General features: G+C 48.8%; 1 protein-coding gene across 2 annotated transcripts in view; it reads left to right on the forward strand.

Moving 5' to 3' along the window:
• The window catches only part of STK40 (serine/threonine kinase 40), a 24,602-nt gene that overhangs the window by 222 nt on the left and 16,141 nt on the right, over positions 1–8,239 (forward strand). For both annotated transcript variants that reach the window (XM_010575967.1, XM_010575966.1), the window contains exon 2: positions 7,462–7,574. The gene's annotated coding sequence lies outside the window, so the exon portion shown is untranslated. The remainder of the gene's footprint in view (positions 1–7,461; positions 7,575–8,239) is intronic.

Here is an 8,239-nt window from a genome sequence, read left to right on the forward strand (position 1 = left end):
GGCGGAGCCCGCCCGCTGCCCGCAGCCCGGGAAGGGGCCCGGCCGAGGCCTCGGGAGAGCCGGTGGCCCGGGACCGCCGCGGGGGCCTGCGGGGCGAGCTCCCGGCCGCTCCGGGGAGCCTTCCTCAGGGGTCGGCCCGGCCGGCCGGCCGGTCGGTCGGGGTGCTGCCGGTGCAGCGGCCGCTCACCCGCGAAGGGTGGGATTTTGCGTATCGCGGCAAAAAAGGGGTTTAAAAAATCACTTTGTAAAACTGCTTTGTCGTTTTCTTCCCCGCTGACAGCGCTGGTGGGGATTTGGACTTTGTTGACAGTGTAGCTATTTTTGCGGCTCGCTGGCAGGTTCAGGGCTTGCTGAGGGAGCAAACAGCTTGTGTTTGGTGCTGATTTCGCTTTCAGTCTGAGCAGGGGTTTCTTAATTTAGTAGTTTCGGACCTCTGTTCTGAGGAGGAGTCTCGTGTGTCTCAGCGGTGAGTAGTTGAAGGTTGTACCTCTAAGTGAGAATGAGTAAGACCATAAAGTATTACAGCTGGAGCTAGCTACAGAAACCTGTCCCGTCCTCCCTGTGTGAGCTCGCCTGAAGAAGAGAAGGAGGTACGCTGTGGGATTTCCTGCATTCAGAACCTGTTTCTGTTACCTGTTGGCTCTGGCTGTGGCCTTTGGGAGCTTTGCTGCCACAGTACGTGAGAGCGCTAAAGGTCTTGTCTGTTCCTGTTGGAGGGAGCCTGTGGCACAGCGGCTTTGTGTCGCTGCTTTTCTCCCTGACATGAGGTGTTTTGGGCTCGTCTTGTTCCCAGCCAACTGCTCTCTCCGCCTGCCATGGCTGTGGATGTGAATGTGCTGCACTGGTGTTGATAATTCAGTTCTTTGCTAGTTTAGAGTCTTAACATGTAGGCTTAATATACACGGCTACGTATAGGTGTGCTAGGCATCTTGGGCTCTAGTCTCAGGCTGTAATCCCATGTCCAGAGGGAGGCAGAGAGCTTGGAGCAGAGGCCAGTGCCCGGTGTGGTGGGGCTGAGCTGCGGGACAACAGGCTCCCTTTGGCGCATAAGGGACACGAGTTGGGTGCAGATGGAGGGTGGTTGGGTTTGTGGGGTGCCTGCAGCCCAGGTGGGGTGTAACTTGAGGGATGGGGCAGAGTAGGGCTTACCTGCTGGCAAGCAGCCCTGGTTGGGATGCAGGACGTGTTTCCCCGGTGCTGGAGTGTTTGTGCTACATCCTTTTATTTTTTCTCTGTGGCATCCGTGCTGATGGTTTGGTCACATAATCGCATTACTTAAAAGCACCGTCATGTTCAGCTGCTTTTTATCCTCAGGATATTACAGAATCATCTCCTTTTGAAACCACGCAGAGGAAAGCCTTGTAGGCACTTAGCTGCTGTTTGATTAAGGGCAACCCTATTGATTTTGCCTGAACTGCCCACTGTGCTTAGCCTAAATAAGGGATGTGTTTTCTGTCTGCAGAGACTCGGTGGTGCTTTGGACTTTTACAGCATGCGCCTCACTCGTGCCTGGGAACTCTCCAGCTGCGAGCTCTTGCTAGACCAGAGGAGGCTCCAGGCCCATTGTAATCTTCTATGTGACACAGTCTTTTTTTGTTAGTTGGGTGCATGTTTGTGAACTTACGGTGTCTGTCAGTGTGCTTTCATGATACAAATGATAGTAACATTAGCATGGCAGTATATGTAGATAACTTCAATATATATCTATCTAGTTAGAGTTTGATGAGTAGATTATCGTTAAAAGCAGCAACCACACCTCACTGTAACAAAAGTGTCAGCACGTGTGTGAGTCATGCAGTAATCTTTGTGCGCATGAGGAAAGTCCTGCAGTGGATTTATGGAAAATCAAGTGTACATAGTAACATAAGCTATAAACAAAAAGTAAAATCTCGTAATACAATACGCATCTCACCTGACGGTGATTTTAAGGGTAATGACTGCCTGACTTCATGGGAGCAGCCCAAGGTCAAGAACTCGTGTACTGGGCTCTATGCTGGGAGAGCGATGCAGTCTTAGGTGCTGGCGGAGTGCTGCAGTTGGATTTCCAGGCTCTTCTGCGCTGTGCCCTGCTGTAGGTGCCCATGCCATGAGGATGTTGGGCTGGAGCACGTTTTTTTCCTGGTGGATGTGGCTTGTGCTTCAGCGTGAAAGGGTTAAGCTGAAGTTGATGTTTATGTAACCAAACAGGGAACTCCCAGAGATGAGTCCTTGGCTATCGCATGTGTTGATGCATCAGAAGGGTTTAAAGAAAGCCCAGCTTGTTGCTTGCTTGCACTGTAATTACGTTGCTGGAATCCTGTGTTTCAGAGTTTCCTTGGCTGCCTGGGGGGGCCAGGAAGGAATTTGCTTTCCCTGATGTATGACTTGGCCTGTGGAAGCCTTTTTTGTCCCTGAGAAGTTGGAGAGTGGCCACAGCTAGATGAGGCAAGATGCGGGATGTAGGCGAGGTGTACTGAGGTCCCTTTTAGCACTATGGCCTCTCAAGCACTGGCTGTGACTTGCTCACATACCTGGGATTAAACTAATTGGCAAGTTTGGCTGAGGAAGGAGGTTTTCTAGTGGGTTGCTAGTTCAGCAGGGGCTGCCGGAGGTGTTCATGTCTCCCAGCTTGCGAAGCACAGCTTGCTTAGTGAGTTCGTACTTCACCAGGTGCCTTCCGGCAGTATGGGGCTGCACCGGCACCTCAGGATTCTTCCTTCTGCTTTGGTCAGAGAAACTCTGTGCCTGGTTTTGAGCGAACTTGTCACTTAGGGAAGAAGCTTGAATAAGTCTTCGCACATTTCCAAGAAATCTCTGAGTCAGGGCTCCTCTGTTTCTGGAGAAGACTTCCCTTCCCGGAAGGGCTCGCACAGCGGTACATGGGTTGCACTGGTGGCTCTGAGTCATCTGATGGGCTTTTTTTTTTTTATTATTACTTCTCTTACAGAATGGTTAAACTTCCAAGGCCTTTGGTAAAGTTAATGTTCCTGTATAGTGAATCTACCACAGTGCTTTGCAGGGGGAGGGGAGTTTACCCCGGCTTGTCCCTGCACCCGCCTGCAGCAGCAGCTCCTCCTTCCCGCATGCCTGCTTTGCTTGGGACCTGCCTGGCAAACGTTCCCTGTAATCCCCCAGCCAGTGACTCCTCTGCAGGCCTGACTGATCTGAACTCCGCCTGTTCTCAGGGAAGCTTTTCCAATGGGAATCGAGCCTCTGTCCCTGGGAGCACTGATGACTCGGGTCTGAGCTGTCCCTAGCTGGGTTTGCCTGGGGAAGGCATGTGGCAATGCTCCGGGATTGCCGCTTCTCGGAGCGATACCAACCTGCTTGTTCCCGTGCTGGGAAGCCGGACCGTACTCGAGGTTTTACTCATTTAATGTCAGCATTCATGTAGGTTTTTAGGTCATGTCCAGCATTGCTTCTCATGAGCTGGAATTTGCCATGAGCCAGGCTTAAATGCGAACTTTGGTTAATCATCACTGATAAATACTTCCCAGTGTGTTATTTAGGTGATAAAAGGTGCAGCCTGATGCTGCTTTTTTGAATCAATTTTTTTTAGCTTCGTTTTTGCAAAAGCTGAGTCCTGTGCTGGCTGAGAGGAGAGGGGACAGGGTGAGTGAGACAAAAATGTTTGGTCCGAGTCTCCAGCGTCATCCCAAGTGCTGCACCATTTGGCTCCCAGAAGAGAAAGCTGGGCAGAAATGCTGCTGCATTGGGTGGCAGGTCTTCTCCTGTCTGGGGTGGGAGATGGATAATTCACGAGTACGGAGCAATACTGTGCTTCCCTGGGCGGTGAGCGCCCGGCGGGCCCAGCTGCAGTGCCGCCTTTCCACCATGGAGGTTTCGAGCTCGATGACGAAGCCCGCGGGGAGCGGTGATTCATTAGTCCTGTGCGCACGCCCGAGTCGGCAGCCTGGCAGCTCTGCCTGCGACTCCCGCGCAGCCCTGTCTTGTTTCCACCTGCAGCGTTTCCAGGTCAGGAGCAACGGGCGGTGCTGGCAGCGTGGTGAGCAGGAGCAGCCGCGGCACAGCTCCTTCGTCTGTCTGGGAGCTGCTCCAGCAGCACCTGGGCTCCCAGAGGCAGGTTTCCTTAACTGGTATGAGCTCCTTGCTGAAGGAGCTTGTCCTCAATAGCCCCAAACTTCCAGCAGACGCTGGTGGGCTCTGTCATCTGCTGCTGCTTCCCAGCTGCCAGCTCATCCCGTTGCCTTACTTGCAGAGATCAGCTCGCTTGTAGCAGTGGAGTAGGACACCTTCAGGGTTGCCAGTCATCAGACTAGAAGGTGTAAACACCAACTAACTCATTTTGTCCACTTGTTGCAAGATAAAGCAACAGAAAGCATCACGGAGGTTGTATCAGCTGCTCCAGTGTCTTAACTAGTTTCTGTGCTGCTGAGTAATCCTGTTAACGCCCCAAAGGTACTTTTTTTTTTTCCCCTGCTCCAGCTATTAGCTGTGGCTGCTGGACTGCAGGACCTGCTTGTTCTTTAATCTGAGATGAAAAGGTCAGTTTCCTCCTCTCTTGTTTTTCATTGTTATGCTGGGCACTGGAACATCATGCAGTAATTTGTGAATTAGACAATTTCCTTAAGCTACATAATTAAAAGATGTTACATCTAGGTCTCCAAATTATTTGATTAATAATTCTATTGAAGTCATAGTTAACACAGTAAGAAGCTTTAGACACTTCTCCAGTAAAGATGTTTGATACATTGCATGCATCACATTAAAATCATTAAGTAATGAATTTTTGTGCTAGACTTGTAACTTCATTGTCTGTGTGAGAGAGACCATTTTTGTTACAGATGGTGGGACAGGGTGTGGGGGTGGTTTGACTCACTTTGTACACTTTGGGTTTTGGTGGAGGCGGCGGTGAATCTACCACATCAGTATCTAACGGTCCTGTCCCTAGGATGGAGTGTTCTAAGGGATAAATGGTTTTGTCCTGGTTCTTTGAAGAAATGTTGGATGCTCTCTCTTGAGACTGATCCTGCTGATGATAAGATTATTTCTTTTTTTTTTTTTATCAGACTTAAGAATTGGAAAGTCCCGGCTGTCTGTGGGGCTGCTTGTAGACAGAGGCATTGCTGCAGGGGCCAGGGGGGATGCTCTTTGCCCTTATGAGGCTTGCCACCTCTTGTGGAAACATTCTAAATTTTCAGCTTTGGGCTATTTTAAATCTCAGCTGTGCTGCAGCGTGACCAGTTTGTGTGTGGGACTCCACTTACTGCTTGTTTGCCCTCTGCTCATTGTGTGTGAGGAGGAAATCCTTGTGCGATGCAGTAATTCCCCTCTTGCGTGCTCTGAGCAAGCCTGTCCTGGGAAGGCTCGGCTGCTCGGGTGGCACTAGCAGCAGCACATGAAGAAGCTGCTCATTTGCTCTTTGAACATGTTAGGCAGAGGAACAGTGACACTGCCAGTGTCCCTCTGGCTGAGCTGGGCTGGTGGGGCTCCTGTGGCCAGCATGTGTCCAGGGGCTGGTTGTGCCTGCAGCGAGGCTAGGGATGCTGCGGGGCCTGCGGGTGGGATGGCAAATGGCTTCAGCCCATGCTGCTTGTGAGATGGGACCCCCATCTCGCAATGGGTCCCGCTCCGGGTCTGGATGTTAAGGGTTGCTGTGGCCTCATGTTTCCTCTTACAGCTGCAGAGTCATTTTAAGCCATCCAGTTTATTATGGCTTTTGTCTAAAACTTATTTAAAGCTTATTGTTCCAGGATATAGTTCAGCTGTTGGTGTCTGAGCAATGCCAGCTTTGTGTTGTGAGTACTTCTAGCAGTGAAGCCCCTTGAAATCAGAGTTTTTTATCAGCCCAGTGCAAGCCAAGATTAAACAAATTTGCAGGTAGAAAACACCCACTAGCTTGGCAGGGAGGGGAAGCCTCCTGCATTGCTGTTCTTATTTTAAGATTTTCCTTAAACCCAGTCTCGAAATACTGTTCTTAGCCCTATGCCTACTGGATAGCCACTTGTTCTGTGGGAGGCTTACACAAGGAAGTCCGTGCCCTTTTGACCAATTTCCTTGCTCTAATTGGGGTTACACAATGTGCAGAAAAGGGAACAATTTTCCTGCTTTTTCACAGAAGCTGCCCCTGGTTTTCTTCCCTTTGCTCTGGGACCTTTCTTCCATCTGACCATCCTTCATTCCAGTCTCAGAGGAACCTGAAGTGCTCACATGTAAACCCTCTGGGTGCTGCTGAGGTCCCCTGAGATTTTTTCTGGGGCTCTGCCCTCACTGCCTCGCAATGCAGCAGGAACCGAGTAGGGAGCGGGGAGATTGGGTAGACAGTGCTGTGAGTGGTATAGGATTGTCTTTAATAGCTAAGTACTCGTTTATATTGGTGTTTTTCTTGCTTGCTCTTACAAGTATTCTGTGATGGAGCTGTGATATTTAAGTCAGTGGATGTCCTTTAGGCAGCAGTAGAGCTGGGGCTCTCAGTGCTGAGACGACTCATACCGAAAGTGCCAGCTAGCCAGTGCGCGGGTGAGCAGGCTGTCTGCGTGCTGTCGGCACGGGTCTGCCTGACCGGGGCATCCTGCTGCCTGGAGCAGTCGCTCTGAACATGGTTCATCAAAGTATAAATAGCTTCAGTACTCTAATTCAGAAAGACTTTTAGCAGTCTTTGCAGCTCCCCCAGGACCAGGTGATAGTACTGTGTTGTGTTTTGGGTGGTGTTGGGAGTTTGGTTCCCATGTCCCAAATGTTCCTTGTGCATTTTTCAGTTGATGTAACTGGTTACTGGTAAAGTAAACCAGCTTGGATTAACAAAAGTCTAACACTTGATATATGAGGGTTAAACTAAGCATTTGATAGAGGTGGTATAGTTTCAATTCTAGAGTGTCTGATTTAAATCCTAAATTTCTCCTTTTTAATGGTACCAGATGAACTGTTAAGCAGCACTGAATTTAAGTTGAATTAGTTTGATTATTTTTTTTTTTAAGAGGCTAGATATAAATTGTAAAGAGGAATTAACTTGCAGTGGGGGTTCGATAAGAATAAAGTTCAATGTATTCTTCTTTGTCTTTTGCAGAAATTGTTCTGTTCAAGTCCAAACTTTTAAGCATTAACTCTTACCGTGATTAAAAATCGCTTCCAGTGGTGAAGATTCTGTTGTGGCACTGTTGCTAGCTTGGGTGTATTTAAGATATTGTTAAAAACAGTCAAGCTAGTACCATGTGGCAGAGATTAAAATGGAGAACATGTTTGTTTCTGCTCTGAAGGTCTGTCTCGCGTCACAAAATGCCTTTTGAGATAGTTGACGCTTGTATTTGTCTTGCTGTGCAGGGCCATGTGTCTGTGACTCTTTGGGGACTGAACTTCAGGAGCCCTTTTATTCTCTCTTGTGATATCAGGAGCTTCAGGCCTTTTCTAAGCCAAAATAAACACAGATGTTTCAAGCTACAGAAGTTTTGGTGCATACCACGTTATCGTAATCAAGAATAATCCAGAACCACAGCATCAAGTGTATCTCGTTTCGCATTACAGAGTCCTCGACCTTTCGACCATCCAGCCTTCTCCAAGGTGATGACTCCTGTCTCCTGAGACGTTGGAAAACCTAGTTTGGAAGAAGAGTAAAGATACAGTTGATGCTGAACTACGTGAGTCCTCAGATTATTTTGTTTACGATAACGCTGTTTGCACCAGCGATTCCTATCCAGCTCAGATTGCACAACGGTCATTATCTCAGAGTTTCTGTGCAGTGGGGTTTCTCCAGTGGAAATGTTACTCATAGGTTTCCAGCAGGGATGATGATGTTGCAAGGAGTGGAGAATTTTATAAGGCACAATCAAATATTAGGTCAGGGATGCGGACTGAACAGAACAAGGAGCATATTGGGCTCAGGACTTTATTCTGTTCAGCTAGCTGGGCCTGGTAACACTTCTCTGTTGGAGATCTGCACAGCTGGTGGAAGTCGGTAGTGCAGGGATGCAAAGTCTGCTGCAAGACTTCTCACCTTATCTCTCTTGCTATCTCTGATCTTGGTGACAGGTACTGCTAGATGAATTAATGCAATGAGATCACGCTTGTGTCCACAGAAAGGGTGGGACTGCCAGAGGGTAAACTTCATTCAAAGTATGGTGATTTATCAGTCTCTTATGTGGTGAAACACTGGGACTTTTTTAAAACACATAAGTAGTAACCCAAAAATATTTTCCCAGTCTGCTTTAGTAACCTCTTAGGGAAGACTACCGGGGCTTGGTTTTGACTTGCTCAGAGTAAGAAAGTGGATCTGTGCTTAGTTCCTCCTCTTCCCCTGCCCCCC

Source organism: Haliaeetus leucocephalus, unplaced genomic scaffold (genome assembly GCF_000737465.1).
Source record: "Haliaeetus leucocephalus isolate CR32 unplaced genomic scaffold, Haliaeetus_leucocephalus-4.0 Scaffold517, whole genome shotgun sequence".
Taxonomy (NCBI): domain Eukaryota; kingdom Metazoa; phylum Chordata; class Aves; order Accipitriformes; family Accipitridae; genus Haliaeetus; species Haliaeetus leucocephalus.